General features: G+C 45.3%; 2 non-coding genes across 2 annotated transcripts; both read left to right on the top strand.

Moving 5' to 3' along the window:
• The first annotated feature begins 5,690 nt into the window (after positions 1-5,690).
• LOC112206621 (U6 spliceosomal RNA) lies at positions 5,691-5,798 on the top strand. Its single transcript, XR_002941030.1, has one exon. It is a non-coding gene; the product is annotated as a U6 spliceosomal RNA (small nuclear RNA).
• An 8,594-nt stretch (positions 5,799-14,392) lies between these two features.
• Positions 14,393-14,496, top strand: LOC112206629 (U6 spliceosomal RNA). Its single transcript, XR_002941037.1, has one exon. It is a non-coding gene; the product is annotated as a U6 spliceosomal RNA (small nuclear RNA).
• Positions 14,497-18,477: the final 3,981 nt, after the last annotated feature.

The raw sequence follows: 18,477 nt of genomic DNA, 5'->3' as shown, positions 1-18,477 counted from the left end.
ATTGTGCCAGTGCACTCCAACCTGGGTGACAGAGGGAGACCCTGACTCCATTTAAGAAAACAAACTACTCTGACCCTAATTGATTTGGTCTCTGCTCCCCTCCCTGATCTCAGGTGATATATCTCTCCCTATATCTCACCCCATGTCACACTAACATTCCTGAACACACCAAGCATATTCCTGCCTTAGGACCTGTGCACCTGTTGTTCCTTTTGTCTAGAATTTTCTTTCCTCCTGGCTTGCTTTCTATTGCCATTCAAGTCTCTGCTGCAATGTCTCCTTCTCGGATAGAACTTCTAAAGCACTAAACACACACACAGACACAAACACAGTCATATCACCCTGCTTTGTCTTCATAATGATTCATACCATACACCATCTGAATTTTTTTAGAAATTTTTTTTTTTGAGATGGAGTTTCACTCTTGTTGCCCAGACTGGAGTGCAATGGCGTGATCTCGGCTCACCACAACCTCCGACTCCCGGGTTCAAGTGATTCTCCTGCCTCAGCCTCCTGAGTAGCTGGGATTACAGGCACGTGCCACCATGCCCAGCTAATTTTTTGCATTTTTAGTAGGGATGGGGTTTCTCCATGTTGGAATGCAGTGGCACAATCATGGCTCACTGTAACCTCAAACTTCTGGCTCAGCTGAATTTTTTTGAGACAGAGCCTTGCTCTGTTGCCCAGGCTGGGGTGTAGTGGTGTGATCTCAGCTCACTACAATCTCCGCCTCCTGAGTTCAAGGGCTTCCTCTGCCTCAGCCTCCCGAGTAGCTGGGATTACAGGCACATGCCACCACACTTGGCTAATTTTTGTATTTTTAGTAGAGATGGGGTGTTACCATGTTGGCCAAGCTGGTCTTGTATTCCTGACCTCAAGTAATCCAACCTCCTTGGCCTCTCAACATGCTGGGATTTACAGGCGTGTGCCACTGCGCCTGGCAAACATTGGCAGAGTTTGATGGAACCTGTAGGTGATCTTGTAGTGAGTGACATGTGGAAACACTGCTCTAGACTCAAAATCTAAGCCAAATGAGTGACACACTCTACAAGATAGTCTGTGTAGGTGCCCACTATCATTCTTTCCTGCTGTTTGCACAGGCCACTCCTACATCGAAAGGTAGGCTTTATTTCCTCTTCCTTGAACTGGAGTTGACACTGTAACTGTTTGACCGATGGAAATAGTGGAAGTGATGTCATGGGACTTTCAAGTCTAGGCTTTAAGATGATTGGGGTGGCTCATGCCTGTAATCCCAGCACTTTGGGAGGCTGAGGCGGGTGGATCACCTGAGGTCAGGAGTTCGAGACCAGCCTGGCCAACATGGTGAAACCGCGTCTCTACTAAAAGTACAAAAATTAGCCAGGCGCCGTGGCACATGCCTGTAAACCCAGCTACTCTGGAGGCTGAGGAAGGAGAATCGCTTGAACCTGGGAGGCGGAGGTTGCAGTGAGCCAAGATTGTGCCACTGCACTCCAGCCCAGGCGACAGAGTGAGATTCTGTCTCAATAAAATAAAATAAAGATGATTGGCAGCTTACACTTTCTTCCTCATGGAACCCAGCTGCCAGATTATGGGAAGCCTAAGCCACATGGAGAGGCTACATGAAGTAAAAACTGAAGCACTCCACTTGGCAGCCCCAGCTGAGATTCCAGGCAAGAGCCTGCAGTAACTGTCAGCCATGCAAATGAGCCTTCTCATACATTTCAGTCCTTAGAGGCCCCAGGTGACTATAGCCTTGACCAGAACATTGTGAAAAAAAAAATTATAAAAAAGGAAAATAGGTAGTTTTTAAAAATAAAAATAAATGGCCAGGCGCAGTGGCTCATGCCTGTAATCCCAGCACTTTGGGAGGCCAAGGCAGGTGGATCATTTGAGGTCAGGAGTTCGCGACCAGCCTGACCAACATGGTGAAACCCTGTCTCTACTAAAAATACAAAATTAGCTGGGTATGGTAGCACACACCTGTAATCCCAGCTACTCGGGAGGCTGAGGCAGGAGAATCGCTTGAACCCAGGAGGCAGAGCTTGCAGTGAGCCAAGATCACGCCATTGCATTCCAGCCTGGGCAACAGAGCGAGACTCAGTCTCAAAAAAAAAAAAAAAGAAAAAAAACTAAATCATAATTAAATAATTTTTTTAAAAAAAGAACTGGAACAGAAGAACCATCCCACCAAACCTAATCAACCAAGAGAATCATGGGAGATAATAAAGATGTTGTTCTTTCAGCCACTAATCTTTACAGTGATTTACTATGCAGCAATGGATTATTGAAATACTATGTAAGTGTGAAGTTTTGTTGAACTGTGGCTGAGAACTTTTAATAGGTAGGAAGAATAATTTCAAATTCTGAAATTATCCCTCAATAAAATTGGCTTGACCTAGGGGACCCAAAGGCACAAATTCTCTGAGGATACGATTAGAAGGTCAACTAGAACAAGCCCTCCAGAAATGAAGAGATCCTGCCTACAAATATTTCTGAGTGCATGAAGCCTCTACTTACATGCTGCCCTGTGAACTTCCTCAAGGGCAGCTGTGCCAGTTAGGATTCTTGGGTTGCAAGCAACAGCAATAGACTTTGAAATGTAGCAAAATGATATCCAGGAACTCAAAGAATCAATGGGAAGTCTGGAGGGCCAGGTCGGAAATGTCAGAAACAAAGGGAAGAAAAGAAGAAAAGTAAAAGTGAATAAATAAAAAAAGAAAAAAAGATTTAAAAAAAGAAAAAGAAAGCAAGGGAAGAGAAGATACTTGAAGATACTTGAACATCTTTTTCTTTTTCCTTTTTTTTTTTTTTTTTGGAGATGGAGTTTTGTTCTTGTGGTCCAGGCTGGAGTGCAATTGCACAATCATGGCTCACTGCAACCTCCGCCTCCCAGGTTCAAGCAATTCTCCTGCCTCACCTCCCAAGTAGCTGGGATTACAGGCATGTGCCACCACACCTGGCTAATTTTTGTATTTTTAATAGAGACAGGATTTTACCACTTTGGCCAGGCTGGTCTTGAACTCCCGACCTCAGGTGATCCACCTGCCTTGGCCTCCCAAAGTGCTGGGATTACAGGTGTAAGCCACTGCGCCTGGCCATACTTGAACATCTTATCTGAGACCAGCAGTAGATCTAGAGAAGACCACTCATTTTATCCTGTCCTCTCATTACCCTATTCCAAGATTCAAATTCCGAAGAGTAATCTGTTCAATTGATCTAGCTTGGATCACATGTTTTATATGAAAGGAACTCCAGACCGGTAACAATGGTAACTAGCCTGCTTGCAACTTACTCTCAAATGATTTAGGGAGAAAAAATGCACACACACAGGGAGAGAGAGTACAGATGAGCAAATATGGCAAAATGTGATCAATTAGTACGTTTAGGTTTAGGGTACACAGGTTGGTTTGGGGTTTTTTTGTTTGTTTGTTTGTTTGTTTTCAGGCGAAGTCTCACACTGTCGTCTAGGCTGGGGTGCAGTGGCGCGATCTCTGCTCACTGCAACCTCTGCCTCCCAGATTTAAGCGATTCTTCTGCCTCAGCCTCCCGAGTAGTTGGGATTACAGGCGCCTGCCACCAGGCCCAGCTAATTTTTTGTATTTTTAGTAGAGACAGGGTTTCACTATGTTGGCCATGCTGGTCTTGAACTCCTGACCTTGTGATCCACCCGCCTCGGCCTCCCAAAGTGCTCGGATTACAGACATGAGCCACCTTGCCCGGCCTTTGTTTTTATTTTTTGAGATGGAATCTCACTCTGTCACCCAGGCTGGAGTGTAATGGCACAATCTTGGCTCACTGCAACCTCTGCCTCCTGGGTTCAAGCGATTCTCTTGCCTCAGCCTCCCGAGTAGTTGGGATTACAGGCGTGCACCACCACGCCAGGCAAATTTTGTTTTTAGTAGAAATGGGGTTTCACCATGTTGGCCAGGCTGGTCTTAAAATCCGCCCGCCTCAGCCTCTGAAAGTGCCGGGATTACAGAAGTGAGACACCGTGCCCGACTGATTTTTTTTTTTTTTTTTTTTTTTTTTGAGACAGGGTTTCACTCTGCTACCCAGGCTGTAGTGCAGTGGCATGCTCACGGCTCACTGCAGCCTGGACCTTTTGGGCTCAAGTCATTTTCGTGCCTCAGTTTCTGTCCCTACTGCTATCTCCCACATTCTTCCCTCTTTCATTGTGTGAGATATAGCCAGATACCCTAATGGTTAAGAGTGTGGACTTTCCAGGAGTTCAAGACCAGCCTGGGCAACAAAGTGAGACCCCTGTCTCTACAAAATTAGAAAAATTATGGCCAGGCGCAGTGGCTCTGCCTGTAATCCCAGCACTTTGGGAGGGCCAGGTGGGCGGATGACTTGATCTCAGGAGTTTGAGACCAGCCTGGGCAACATGGCAAAACCCTGCCTCTACCAAAAAAAAAAAAAAAAAAAAATTAGCCAAGTGTGGTGGCATGCACCTGTAGCCTCCCAGCTACTCAAGAAGCTGAGGTGGGAGGATCACCTGAGCCAAGGAGGTTAAGGCTGCAGTGAGCCGAGATCGCGGGGCTCACGGTCTCAAAAATAAACAAATACATACAAACATACATAAATTAGCCAAGTATGATGGCATGCACCTGTAGTCCCAGCTACTGGGAGGCTGAGGCAGGAGGCTCACTAGAGCCAGGGAAGTCAAGGTGATTACACTCCACCCTGGAGTCCAAAAAGAGAAAAAAGAAAATGTGGGCTTTGACACTCACTGCCTAACCTGCTAAGCTGGTTCTGCTACTTACAAAGCTGTGTGATAGTGGCTGGTTATTTGAACTTTCTGTGCCTCCATTTCCTAAAGTGAGAACACTGATAATGATAATAATAGCAACAACAATAATGCTTATGTCATAGGGTATTATCAGGATTAAATAGAACAGCATAGTGAAAGCTCTAAACACAGCGTCAAGCACAGAGCACTCAAATGTTAATAATGATAATGTATGGCAGTTCCAAACTTGCTTCGTAGGGGTTAATATCCAAGGGTTAGTAACAATGTTCTCCTCCCTCACCCCACACCATATTTTGCTTCATTATAGTAATTACAGTGTGAAATTTCCCTGCAAGTGAAAATAGATTCCTTGGGTAGAAGCCTAAACCCTGCACATGCCTAAAACTCTGTTTCGAAATACCTAATCTGAAAATGAGCTGGCACAGCCCCAAGCTCCACCCCCAGGCTGTACTCTGAACCACTTTTCTCCCTGGGAAGGACACACAACTGAGGGGGAAAGAGAGAGCAGAAGAGAGAGATCAAAAAATGCAATTTAGGGTAAACAAGTACTTGACTTCTTGTTTTGCTTAAAAGAGGGGAAAAACACCCCTGAGAAGAATCATATTAAAGGCAAATTTTTGGAGATAAAGAGCAGCCTGAGCTTTACAACCCAGAGTCGCCTTGTTCATGCCTCTTCCTTTAAACTCAAATCAGGGTTTGGCGACCTGTGATTTTTGTGCCAGAGATGACACATGCGCCTGTTGGAATTGGCACCTGGCCTGGCTGCAACAGACTTGTCCTGCTCCACAACCTGCAAATGACTCCACAGCTGGAAGAATTTGAAGCCCAGCTCATTTTTGTTTTGCTTTTCCTTTCTAGACTTACATATTAAACATATTTGCTTTGGAAGAAAAAATCATTTGCTATCAAATGCTTTAAAAGTACCCATTGTAAGAGGGCTAAAATAAAAATAAGGACTATGCTCATGTTGGCAGCACATACACTAAAACTGAAACAATACAGAGAAGATTAGCGTGGTCCCTGCACAAGGATGACATGCAAATTCCGTGAAGCATTCCAGTTTTGGGGTTTTTTTTGGTTTTTTGTTTGTTTGTTTGTTTGTTTTTGAGACGGAGTTTCGCTCTTGTTGCCCAGGCTGGAGTGCAATGGCACAATCTCGGCTCACTGCAACCTCTGCCTCCCGGGTTCGAGCCATTCTCCTGCCTCAGCCTCCCAAGTAGCTGGGATTACAGGCGCCCACCACCAGGCCCAGCTAATTTTTTGTATTTTTAATGGAGATGGGATTTCGCCGTGTTGGCCAGGCTGGTCTTGAAATCCTGACCTCAGGTTATCCGCCTGCCTCAGCCTCCCAAAGTGCTGGGATTACAGGCGTGAGCCACCGCGCCTGACCCCAGTTTTTTGTTTTGTTTTGTTTTGTTTTTTAAGTGTTAACAACAATATAGAGAAATTGAACCATTTGTACACTGTTGGTGGGACTGTAAAATGGTACGCCATTTCGCAAAATTGGTGGGCAGTTCTCCAAAGTGTTAAACAAAGAATTGCCATATGACCCATCAATTATACCCCTAAGTATATACCCAAGTGAATTGAAAACATATGTCCATGCAAAATCTTGTACAGTAACATCCTTAACAGGTTTGCCATGTAATTGATTGATAATAGCCACAGGGTTTTAACTTTTATGTTTTTAAAGCTAGAATCTTAACTTACCTTATACATTCACCCCTGGCATAGAACTGTTTGCATGCCCCAACATCTCTACTCCTTCCATGTTCCTACTCTGTAAGTACTAAATCACTGGAAGAGGGTTTATCCTCTCAAATAAGCTTACTGCCATCACTTTAAAACTCATTTTCTTTTTTTTTTTTTTTTTTGACAGTTTTGCTCTTGTCGCGCAGGGTGGCGTGCCATGGCATGGTCTTGGCTCACTGCAACCTCTGTCTCCCAGGTTCAAGCAATTCTCCTGCCTCAGCCTCCTAAGCAGCTGGAATTACAGGCACCCACCACCATGTCCAGCTAATTTTTGTATTTTTAGTAGAGACGGGGTTCCACCATGTTATCCAGGCTGGTCTTGAACTCCTGATCTCACGTGATCTGCCCGCCTCAGCCTCCCTAGGTGCTGAGATCACAGGCATGAGCCACCACACCTGGTCCCCAAATTCATTTTTTAAAAAAGGAAGTGTTTTACTCCAGGGCTGGAGTCAGCCAACCTTTATATGATGGGATACCAAGAGTCAGCCAAACTGTATATGTTGGAATATCATGTAGTCAATGAAACATTATGAAGCTGCTTAACACTCAGCAGTTAAAAAAGATCTCCCAGATACTTTACTTTTAAAAAAAAGTTGTGGATACATTGTAGGTGTATATATCAATGGAGTACATAGGATGTTTTGTTACAGTTTTGCAATGTGAAATAAGCACATCACAGAGAATGGGGTTCAGACACTTTAAGTTAAAAAAAAAAAGGTAAAGCAGTATGTATAATAGGCCTTTTTTTGTGTTACAAATATGTATATATATAGGCCAGACGTGGTGGCTCACGCCTGTAATCCCAGCACTTTGGGAGGCCAAGGTGGGCGGATCACCTGAGGCCAGGAGTTCGAGACCAGCCTGACCAATATGATGAAACCCCATCTCTACTAAAAAAATACAAAAATTAGCCGGCCATCTTAAAAAAAAAAAAAAAACCTACAAAAATTAGCCGGGCATGGCGGCGTGCACCTGTAATCCCAGCCACTCTGGAGGCTAAGGCAGGAAAATTGCTTAAACCCAGGATGCAGATGTTGCAGTGAGCTGAGATCGCACCATTGCACTCCAGCCTGGGCAACAAGAGTGAAACTCCATCTCAAAAAAAGAGAAAGAAATACAAGTGTCAATACTGAATCACAATGTGAAATATGTTTGTTGCTGTTCTGCGATTCAGCCAAAGGCTTGAAGACACTGAGCTAGGAGGATGAATTTTTGGCCCCCACATTCTTTTTCATGACCTCAAACCTATGGGCCAGGCTTGGTATATAGATCTGAGATCCCAATTCCTCTTAAGGGTAAAGTCAAGAGAGAAGTACTGCCAGTGGGAAGGCCATGGCTTCTGAGGTGGCCTTTTTGAGGAACTGACTTAACCCTTGCCTTTTTCTAGAGACAGATAAATGTGAGGTGTTGCCATTCTTCAGCAAATATTTTCCCAGCTTGGCTTAGGAGCTATTCTTACATTTTCTCTTTTTTTTTTTTTTTTTTTTTTTTTTTTTTTGAGACGGAGTTTTGCTCTTGTTGTCCAGGCTGGAGTGCAATGACATGATCTCGGCTCACCACAACCTCTGCCTCCCGGGTTCAAGCGATTCTCCCACCTCAGCCTCCCGAGTAACTGGGATTACAGGCGTCCACCACCACGCCTGGCTAATTTTGTATTTTTAGTAGAGACAGGGTTTCTCCATGTTGGTCAGGCTGGGCTCGAACTCCCGATCTCAGGTGATCCACCCACCTCAGCCTCCCAAAGTGCTGGGATTACAGGAGTGAGCCACCACTCCGGGCCCATTTTCTTTTTCTTTTTCTTTTTTTTTTTGAGACAGAGTCTTGCTCTGTCACCTAGGTTGGAGTGCAGTGTTACGAGATCTCAGCTCACTGTAACCTCCATCTCCCAGGTTAAGTGATTCTCATGCCTCAGCCTCCCGATTAGCTGGGATTAAAGGCATGTGCCAGCATACATGGCTAATTTTTGTTTCACCATGTTTGCCAGGCTGGTATGGAACTCCTGACCTCAGGTGATCTGCCTGCCTCAGCCTCCCAAAATGCTGGGATTACAAGCATGAGCCACTGTACCCAGACAATATTTTCTTTCCTTTCCTCCTCTCTTCCTCTTTCCTTTCTTTTTTCCTCCTTCCTTTTATTTTATTTTATTTTTTTTTTTTTTTGAGACAGAGTCTCGCTCTGTCACCCAGGCTGGAGTACAATGGTGCAATCTTGCCTCACTACAACCTCCACCTCCTGGGCTCAAGCGATTCTCCTGCCTCAGCCTCCCGAGTAACTGGGATTACAGGCACATGCCACCACACCCAGCTAATTTTTGTATTTTTAGTAGAGACGGGGTTTCACCATGTTGCCCAGGCTGGTCTTGAACTCCTGACCTCAGGTGATCCACCCGCCTCGGCCTCCCAAAGTACTGGGATTACAGGCGTGAGCCACCGCACCCTGCCCTTATTTTTTATTTTATTAGAGACAAGGTCTCGCTCTGTCACCCACGCTGGAGTACAGTGGTACAGTCATAGCTCACTGCAGCTCAAACTATTCCACTGCTTCTCAGGCTCCTGAGTAGCTGAGACTACAGGCGCATACCACCACACCCAGCTAATTTTTAAAATTTTTTTGTAGAGACAAGGTCTCACTATGTTGCTCAGGCTGGTCTTGAACTCTTGGCCTCAAGTGATCCTTCCGCCTTGGCCTCCCAAACTGCTGCTTACACTTTGATTACAGGCGTCAGCCACTGCGCCCAGCCTCTTCATTTATTTTTAACTTCTACAAAGGAAATGCGATATAAGTCCCTCAGCCACCCACTTCCTCTTCCAGAGGAGCCACCATTGCCAATTTCTTAGGTATTATTTAAGAGATGCATTTACAAATAAACACACACACACACGTATTTATATATATTCTTTTTTTTTTTTTTCTGAGATGGAGTCTCCCTCTGTCACGCAGGCTGGAGTGCAGTGGCGTGATCTCTGCTCACTGTAACCTCCACCTCCTGGGTTCAAGCAATTCTCCTGACTCAACCTCCCAAGTAGCTGGGATTACAGGCGTGCACCACCACACCCAGCTAATTTTTTTAATTTTCAGTAGAGCCGGGGTTTCACCATGTTGGCCAGGCTGGTCTTGAACTCCTGACCTCAAGTGATCCGCCTGCCTTGGCCTCCCAAAGTGTTGGGATTACAGGCGTGAGCCACCGCATCTGGTGTATATATATATACATTTTTGTAACACAAAATAAGGCCTATTATACACACTGCTTTATCTCTTTTTTTTTTTTTAACTTAAAGTATCTGGACCCCATTCTCCATGATGTGCTTATTTCACATTGCATGCCTGTAACAAGACATCCTATATACCCCATTGATATATACACCTACAATGTATCCACAACTTCTTTTAAAAGTAAAGTATCTGGGAGATCTTTTTTAACTGTTGAGTGTTAAGCAGCTTCATAATGTTTCACTGGCTACATGGTATCCCATCATATAGAGTTTCAGGGGCATTTAAAGGTTGGCTGACTCCAGCCCTGGAATAAAACACTTCCTTTTTTAAAAAATGAATTCGGGGACCAGGTGCAGTGGCTCACGCCTGTAATCCCAGAATTTAGGGAGGCCGAGGCGGGCGGATCACCTGAGGTCAAGAGTTCGAGACCAGCCTGGCCAACATGGTGGAACCCCGTATCTACTAAAAATATAAAAATTAGCCAGACGTGGTGGCGGGTGCCTGTAATTCCAGCTGCTTAGGAGGCTGAGGCAGGAGAATTGCTTGAACCCAGGAGGCAGAGGTTGCAGTGAGCCAAGACCGTGCCATTGCACTCCAGCCTGGGCAACAAGAACAGTGAAACTCCATCTCAAAAAAAAAAGAAAAGTAAAGAAATAGTGTTTTAAAGTGATGACAGTAAGCTTATTTGAGAGGATAAACCCTCTACCAATGATTTAGTACTTACAGAGTAGGAACATGGAAGGAGTAGCCATGTTGGGGCATGCAAACAGTATCTATGCCAGAGGTGAATGTATAAGGCAAGTTAAGATTCTAGCTTTAAAAAAAAATAAAAATTTGCCAGGCGTGGTGGCTTACGCCTGTAATCCCAGCACTTTGTGAGGCCGAGGTGGGCGGATCACCCGAGGTCAGGAGTTCAAGACCAGCCTGACCAACATGGAGAAAACCCGTCTCTACTAAAAATACAAAATTAGCCAGGGTGGTGGTGCATGCCTGTAATCCCAGCTACTCGGGAGGCTGAGGCAGGAGAATCACTTGAACCCGGGAGGCAGAGGTGGCAGTGAGCCGAGATCGCGCCATTGCACACCAGCCTGGGCAAAAAGAGCAAAACTCCATCTCAAAAAAAAAAAATATTTTAAACCCTCTGGCTATTATCAATCAACTACATTGCAAACCTGTTAAGGATGTTACTGTACATGTCAGTCATGATGTCTGCCCCACTTACCCACAGACCCTTCTAAAGACAGAGCAGAAGTCACCTTCTTTGGTACCATGTGACTGGCAACTTCTGCTCACACCACAGCTGATTGTGTCAGACATGGGCATCAGCCCCAGGGGCAGCCAATGCATGGGCAGGGCAAGTGATTTATGAGATAGCTGGACCCAGAATATCTGGCCCAACAGGAACCAGGTTGACCTGTGAGATTGCCACCTGGGATGCATTTAAATTAGAAACTCCAGAGTAAATCAACTTGTTAAGGATTTGAAGCTGAAGGTATAAAAGATAGACAGGAGGGAGTAGGGTGGGAAATGAAAGAACAGAAACTGAATATTCAGAGCTAGGGGGTAGAGAAAAGAAACTAAAAAAAGCGCAAAGGTGGTCAGTTTCCAGCAATACAGCAGATTAGATAGCCTGAAACACTCAACCCCACCCGCAAAAACATCTGGAAATTCTGAGTAAAAGATAACAAGTTCTCTTTTAAATGAATCACAGGGTTCACAGGAAAGAAAGGGAAATCCCCCATGTCAAAAAACAAAAATGGAACTGAAACCCAACCGGTAGTGTGAACTGATAGATACTATGCCAGAGCAGGAGGTGTCACGGGTCTCAGAAAGCAAAGACCTCCAAATGCAATGCAAATGCAAGGGCAGGAAATCAGGCCTTGGGGCTCATATAATCCAAAATTACAATACAGAAATCATCCTCCTGGAGCTAGGAGTCAACCCAGCAAGCAAAGGCGTAGCTTCAGATAATAGCATGTTTGCACAAAAACCATCGAAAGATGAGCTAATAATTATTAAAGACACAAAAGAAGGTACCAAAATATGCAAACAGAATAATATTATTAAAAAAAAAAAAAAAAAAAAAAAAAGCAAGCAGGTTTGATAAAGAACCTGGCTCAGGCCTGTAATCCCAGCACTTTGGGAGGCCGAGGTGGGCAGATCACGAGGTCAGGAGATCAAGACCATCCTGGTTAACATGGTGAAACCCCCGTCTCCACTAAAAATACAAAAAAATTAGCTGGGCATGGTAGCAGGCACCTGTAGTTCCAGCTACTCGGGAGGCTGAGGCAGGAGAATGGCGTGAACCCCAGAAGCGGAGCTTGCAGTGAGCCGAGATCGCGCCACGGCACTCCAGCCAAGGGACAGAGCGAGACTCCATCTCAAAATAAATGAATAAATACATAAATAAAATAAAAACTAATTTCTGGCCGGGCACGGTGGCTCACGCCTGTAATCCTAGCACTTTGGGAGGCCGAGGCAGATGGATTGCCTGAGCTCAGGAATTCGAGACCAGCCTGGGCAACAACAGTGAAACCCCGTCTCTACTAAAATACAAAAAATTAGCCAGGCGTGGCAGCATGCGCCTGTAGTCCCAGCTACTCAGGAGGCTGAGGCAGGAGAATCGCTTGAACCCGGGAGGCAGAGGTTACAGTGAGCTGAGATCACGCCACTGAACTCCAGCCTGGGCAACAGAGCGAGACTCCGTCTCCAAAAAAAAAAAAACTAATTTCTTTCTCTTTTTTCTCTTATTTATTATTACTTTTTTTTTTCTAGAGACATGGTCTTACTCTGTAGCCTAGTCTGGAGTGCAGTGGTGCAATCATAGTTCACTGCAACCTCAAATTCTTGGGTTCAAGGGACCCTCCAGCCTCAGCCTCTTGAGTAGCTGGGACTACAGGCATGTGTCACCATGCCTGGCCCAGGACTCATTTATTGAATGACACTGTGTACCAGACCTGTCCCAAGCACATGCCAATGCAGTTCCTATTATGAAAGCTTACAGTCCAGACTTGACAAATTCCCAAATGACTACCCTGGAAAATTTCAACCCCCATACTGGGCCTCAGTTTCTACGTTTGCGAAATGAGCAATTTAAACTCAATGTTTCCCCTAGTGTAGATAAGATTATTTTTGGTAAAATATTCGGGCACCATTAAAAAGCACTGTGGAAAGGAATCTCTCTTTCATTTTTTTTTTAAGTAGAGATGGGGGGGTCTCACGATGTTGCCCAGGCTGGTCTCAAACTCCTGGCCTCAAGTGATCCTCCCATCCCAGCCTCCCAAAGTGCTGGGATTAGAGCCGTGAGCTACCACACCCAGCCAGTCACCCCTTTTCCTTTCTTTCTTTTCTCTTCTTTCTTTCTTTTTCTTTCTGTCTTTCTCTCTCTCTCTCTCTCTTTCTTTCTTTCTTCTTTCTTTTTTTTTCGAGATGGAGTTTGGCTCCCATTGCCCAGGCTGGAGTGCAATGGTGCAATCTTGGCTCACTGCAACCTCTGCCTCCTGGGTTCAAGTGACTCTCCTGCCTCAGCCTCCCGAGTATCTGGGATTACAGGTGCCACCACCACCCCTGGCTAATTTTTTTGTATTTTTAGTAGAGATGGGGTTTCACCATGTTGGCCAGGCTGGTCTCGAACTCCTGACCTCAGGTGATCCACCCATCTCAGCCTCCCAAAGTGCTGGGATTACAGGCTTGAGCCACCACGCCTGGCCTCAGTCACCCCTTTTTCAATCCTCTTCTAATTCTACCTCTAGTAGGAAGTCTCAGTGTGGTGCAATCTCCTTTTCTGTTTTTGATTTTTTTGAGTCAGGGTCTCACTCTCTTGCCCAGGCTGGAGTGCAATGGCACAATCGTGGCTCACTGCAGCCTCGACTTCCTAGGTTCAAGTGATCTTCCCACCTCAGCCTCCCAAGTAGCTGAGACCCCAGGCAGGTGCCATTATGCCCTGCTAATTTTTTTTTTTTTTTTTTTTTTTGTAGAGACAAGGGTCTCCCTATGTTGCCCAGGCTCATCTCAAACTCCTGACCTCAAAATATTCTCCCACCTCAGCCTCCCAAAGTGCTGGGATTACAGGCATGAGCCACCACCCCCAGCCCAATCTCCTTTATGACAAAGGACAAGCAGATCTGGACCCTAAAGCCTGTACAGGCAACAGTCTCTAGCCAGCATGTAATCATATTGTGTTGTTTCACTGTCTTTATTTTTACTTCTAGCTCCCATTTATGGCAAGAGGTATAGGTTTTCTGCTTATGTATTGACATAAGGTTTCCTTTTGAAATAATATTTATATAGCTAAAAATAAGTGAACCGATGCAAGAAAAATGTTAAGTAAATAATATAGATGGTACAGATATAAAAATGCTAAATAATATAGACGATATGGCAAAAATCATAAAGATAGAACAGGAACAACTCCAGTTAGGCAAACACAGATCTATTTCACTCGGCCCATTTTGCAGGCATGAAACCTAAGGCCCAGAGCAGGTAATAGAATCTCGCTGACTCCGACATAGCAAGGAAATTGCAGAGGATGGCTGATTCAGAATTCATTAGACAGTCATGAACTTCAGGAGGTTCCAAGCCAGCAAGCAGGTCTGCCGGTCAGGTATGCAGATCCTGAATCCACAAGTGATTGTATTGCACCTTCCTTTCCACTTCGTCCCTGCTGGACAAGATTCATTCATTCAACAAATATTTATGCTCCCTGCAGCAGTACATATACTAAAATTGGAATAACACAAAGATTAGCATGGCCCCTGTGCAAGGATGACATGCAAATTCATGAAGTGTTTCATATTTAAAAAAAAAAAAAAACAGTCCAGGCACAGTGGCTCATCCCTATAATCCCAGCAATTTGGGAGGCCAAGGCAGAAGGATCATTTGAGCCCAGAAGTTCGAGACCAGCCTGGGCAACATGGTGAAACCGCATTTCTACAAAAAATGCAAAAATTAGCTGGGAGGCCGGGTGCAGTGGCTCATGCCTGTAATCCCAGCACTTTGGGAGGCTGCGGCAGGCAGATCACCTGAGGTCAGGAGTTCGAGACCAGCCTGGCCAACATGGTGAAACCCCATCTCTACTAAAAGTACAAAAATTAGCTGGTCATGGTGGTGTGTGCCTGTAGTCCCAGTTACTCTTGAGGCTGAGGCACGAGAATCGCTTGAACCCAAGAGGTAGAGGTTGCAGTGAGCTGAGATCGCGCCACTGCACTCCAGCCTGGGAGACAGAGCAACAGACTCGGTCTCAAAAAAAAAAATTAGCTGGGTATGGTGGCACATGCCTGTAGTCCTGGCTACTTGGGAGGCTGAGGCCGGAGGAGCACTTCAGCCCAGGAGTTCCAGGCTGCAGTGAGCCATGATAGCGCCACTGCACTCCAGCCTGGGAGACAGAACAAGATCCTATCTTAAAAAAAAAATACATAGATATATATATATATACAAAAATTAGCCAGACTTGGTGGCGGGTGCCTATAATCCCAGCTACTGGGGAGGCTGAGGCAGGAGAATCACTTGAACCAGGGGGCGGAGGTTGCAGTGAGCCGAGATTGCGCCACTGCACTCCAGGTTGAGCGACAGAGCGAGACTCTGTCTCAGAAAAAAACAAAAACCAAAAAATCCCAGAGAAATATTTGTTGACATCCTGCCGTTTACCAGGCACTGTGCTAATTCTTAGGCATGTAATGGTGAGACACAAACAGCAACAGTCTCTCTTCTCAGGACTTTGTAATCCAGCAGGGACGGGGACAAAACATCAGTTAACACATACACAAAAGCAAGATAATTACAGATTGTAATCAGTGCTACAAAAAAAAAAAAAAAAAAAAAACAGCTTGTGACAGGCACAGAATAACCACAGAACTACTTATTTAACCAGTTAGTCTTGATGGTATTTATTTGTTAATTTACTTTGACCAGGTATAATGTGGTTCAAAATCCAAAAGGTACAAAAGATTTCTGGTAAAAATCTTTCTTCCACTCTTCCCTAGACACCCAGCATCTTTCCCTAGAGACAACAAGAGTTAACTGTTTCTTGTGTATGCTTTCAGAAGTAGTTGAATCATGTACAAGCAAAGGGCTATATATCTCCTGAATGGTAACATAGAGGCCAGGTGCAGTGGCTTATGCTTGTAATCCCAGTATTTGGGAGGCTGAGGTGGGAGTCATTGGAAGCTAGAAGTTTGAGACTGGCCTGGACAACATAGCAAGACCTTGTCTCTACAAAATTTTTAGGCCAGGTGCAGTGGCTCACGCCTGTAAACCCAGCAATTTGGGATGCTGAGGCGGGTGGATTACCTGAAGTCAGGAGTTCAAGACCAGCCTGGCCAACATGGCCAGGGCTCGGTGGCTCACAGGCCAGGCTGGATTACAGCCTGGCCTGTAAGCCCAGCACTTTGGGAAGCCGAGGTGGGTGGATCACTTGAGGTCAGGAGTTCAAGACCAGTCTGGCCAATATGGCGAGACCCCATCTCTACTAAAAATACAAAAATTAGCTGGTGTGGTGACACGTGCCTGTAATCCCAGCTACTTGGGAGGCTGAGGCATGAGAATCGCTTGAACCCGGGAGGCAGAGGTTGCAGTGAGCCAAGATTGCACCACTGCACTCCAGCCTGGGCGACAGAGAGAGACTCTGTTTCAAAAAAATAGAAATAAAAATGAAAAATAAAAATACAAAAATTAGCCAGGCATGATAGTGCATGCCTGTAATCCCAGCTACTTGGGAAGCTGAGGCAGGAGAATCGCTAGAACCCGGGAGGCAGAGGTTGCGGTGAGCTGAGATCACGCCACTGCTCTCCAGCCTGGGCAACAGAGTAAGACTCCATCTCAAATAAATAAATAAATAAAAAGGTAACATGTATGCAATACATACTTCCCACCTTACTTTTTTCACCTACCAGCACATCTTAGACATTTCTTCACTTTCTTTAGGTAAGTGGATAGAAAAGGTAGCCTTTTGTCAAGCACAGAATTCAGGCTGGGAGTGGGGTACAATCCAGACGATTACAAGTACCAAGAGTTTGATATGTGCAGAAAGAGGAAGACGCCAGTAAACCTGGGCGTGATAAACAAGGCTCAAGAAGCAAGGAGAATGCCAGACAGACAGGCAGGGTCTGGGCATGCAGGTTCTTGTCAGTCATAAAAGAAGTTTGCCGTTTATTCTAATTGCAGTAGCCACTGGATGTGTTTTTAACAGAGTGATATGATCTGACTTGCATTTTCCAACGATAACCCTGGTGACTGTGTGGGGAGTTGGGTCAAGACTGGGAGAGGATACCAGATGAGAAGTGGCTGCGGTATTCTAGGCGAGAGGGGATATGAGCTTGGGCTAAGACGATGTAGGAGAAAGGATGGGGGTTCAGGGTATATGTTGAAGCTAGACAAGAAAAACTTCAAAACAGATTAGATGTGGACAGCAAGAGAAAGTAGAGAATTGAACCCCTGGGAAGTGGACATTTTTAGGTTTTGTGGGTGACTTCATGTCTATAACTTGCTTTATGATACTTCAATATAATCAGTTTGTTTGTTTTTGTTTTTTGAGACAGTCTCGTTGTCTCACTGTGTCACCCAGGCTGGAGTGCAGTGGTGGGATAATGGCTCACTGCAGCCTCGATCTCTCTGGCTCAATCTATCCTCCCACCTCAGCCTCCTAAGTAGCCGGGACTACTGGCGCACACCACCAAACCTGGCTACTTTTGTATTTTTTGTAGAGACGGGGTTTTGGCCGGGCATGGTGGCTCATACCTGTAATCCCAGCACTTTTGGAGGACAAGGCGGGCGGATCGCTTGAGCTCAGAAATTCAAGACCAGCCTGGGCAACATAATGAGACTCCATCTCTACTAAAAATACCAAAAAATAGCCAGCATGGTGGTGCACACCTGTAGTCCCAGCTACTCGGGAGGCTGAGGTGGGAGGATTGCTTGAGCCTGGGGGAGAAGGTTGCAGTGAGCCGAGATTGCACCACTGCACTCCAGCCTGAGTGACAGCGCAAGATCCTGTCAATAGAAAAATAAAGGAAAGAAAGGAAAAGAAGAAAGGAAGGAAGGAAGGAAAGAAGGAAGGAAGGAAGGCAAAGAAGGAAAGAAAGAAAGGAAGAAAGAAAGAAAGAGAAAGAGAGAGAGAGGAGGGGAGGGAGGGAAGGAAGGAAAGAGAGAGAAAGAAGGAAGGAGGGAGGGAAGAAAGGAAGGAGGAAGAAAGGAAGGAAGGAGGGAAGGAAGGAAGAAGAGCTGAGAATTTGTATTTCTTTCTTTCTTTCTTTTTATGATGGGGTTTCACCATGTTGCCCAGGCTGGTCCTGAACTCCCGAGCTCAAGCAATCTGCCAGCTTCAGCCTTCCAAAGCTCAAGGTGTGAGCCACTGCACCCAGCCTAATCAGTTTGACATTATATAAATGTCAGTTTAAGCCAATGATTTTTTTGTTTTGTTTTCTTTTAACATACAGGGTCTCCCTCTGTTGTTGCCCAGGCTGAAGCGCAGTGGTGTGATTATAGCTCACTGCAGCCAAATTCCTGGGCTCAAGCCATCGTCCTGCCTCAGTCTCTCAAGTAGTTAAGACTACAGGTGCATGCTACCATGCCTGGCTACTTTTTAAATTTTTAGTAGAGATGAGGTCTTGCTGTGTTGTCCAGGCTGGTCTCCAACTTCTGGCCTCAAGAGATCCTCCTGCCTTGGCCTCCCAAAGTGCTGGGATTACAGACACAAATCACAACACCCAGCTCCCAGTGATTCTCTAAGTGTTATCTGTGGGCCAGAATCACTTGATTAGATTAGATTAGGTTAGGTTAGAAAT

Source organism: Pan troglodytes, chromosome 21 (assembly GCF_028858775.2).
Source record: "Pan troglodytes isolate AG18354 chromosome 21, NHGRI_mPanTro3-v2.0_pri, whole genome shotgun sequence".
NCBI classification, from domain to species: domain Eukaryota; kingdom Metazoa; phylum Chordata; class Mammalia; order Primates; family Hominidae; genus Pan; species Pan troglodytes.
This window is presented reverse-complemented; position numbering and strand designations above follow the sequence as displayed.